Here is a 1,263-nt window from a genome sequence, read left to right as displayed (position 1 = left end):
AGAGACGGGGTTTCACCATGTTGACCAGGATGGTCTCGATCTCTTGACCTCGTGATCCACCCACCTCAGCCTCCCAAAGTGCTGGGATTACAGGCGTGAGCCACTGCGCCCGGCAACAATTTTTTTTAAAAATTAGCCGGGTGTGGTAGTGCATGCCTGTGGTCCCAGCTATTTGGGAGGCTGAGTTGGGAGGATCACTTGATCCCAGGAGGTGGAGGCTGCAGTGAGCTGAGATTGTACCACTGCACTCCAGCCTGGGCAACAGAGTGAGACCCTGTCTCAATAAACAAAGAAATAAAACAACATGAAAATGTAGGGCCCAATGCGGTGGCTCACGTCTGTAATCTCAGCACTTTGGGAGGCCAAGTTGGGCAAATCATGAGGTCAGCAGTTTGAGACCAGCCTCACCAACACGTTGAAACCCCATCTCTACTAAAAATACAAAAAGTTAGCTGGGTATGGTGGCAGGTGCTTGTAATCCCAGCTACTTAGGAGGTTGAGGCAGGGAGGCAGAGGTTGCAGTGAGCCAAGATCGCATCACTGCACTCCAGCCCAGGCGACAGCATGAGACTCGATCTCAAAACAACGGAAAATGTAGCGTTTAGGAGCACATACCGCGCTTGTAAAAGAAAAGAGGGAAAACAATTCCTGTAAAGTCAGAAGGGTGTGGGTCAGGAAAACTAACTGGTGCCAGTGGCTTCTGGAAGCTTCTGGAACACTGGCTCTGCTCCCTACCTTGGCCTAAGCATCTGTCTTATCATCACTTAGCTCTCCTTTTTTTTTTTTTTTTTTTTTTTTTGAGACGAATTTCGCTTTTGTTGCCCAGAGTGCAATAGTATGATCTCGGCTCACCACAACCTCCGCCTCCCGGGTTCAAGTGATTCTCCTGCCTCAGACTCCCAAGTAGCTGGGATTATAGGCATGCGCCACCACGCCTGGCTAATTTTGTATTTTTAGTAGAGACGGGGTTTCGCCATGCTGGTCAGGCTGGTCTCGGACTCCTGATCTCAGGTGAACTGCCCGCCTCGGCCCCACAAAGTGCTGGGATTACAGGCAAGAGCCACCTCACTGGCTTTATTTTTATTTATTTATTTTTTTTTTTGAGACAGGGTCCTGCTCTGTAGCCCAGGCTGGAATGCAGTGGCGTGATCTCAGCTCACTGCAACCTGCACTTTACAGCTTCAAATGATTCTTGTGCTTCAGCCGCCTGAGTACCTTGGACTAAAGGTATGTACCACCACGCCAGCTAATTTTTTTTTTTTT

This window comes from Cebus imitator, unplaced genomic scaffold (genome assembly GCF_001604975.1).
Source record: "Cebus imitator isolate Cc_AM_T3 unplaced genomic scaffold, Cebus_imitator-1.0 Scaffold36, whole genome shotgun sequence".
Lineage (NCBI taxonomy): Eukaryota > Metazoa > Chordata > Mammalia > Primates > Cebidae > Cebus > Cebus imitator.
This window is presented reverse-complemented; position numbering follows the sequence as displayed.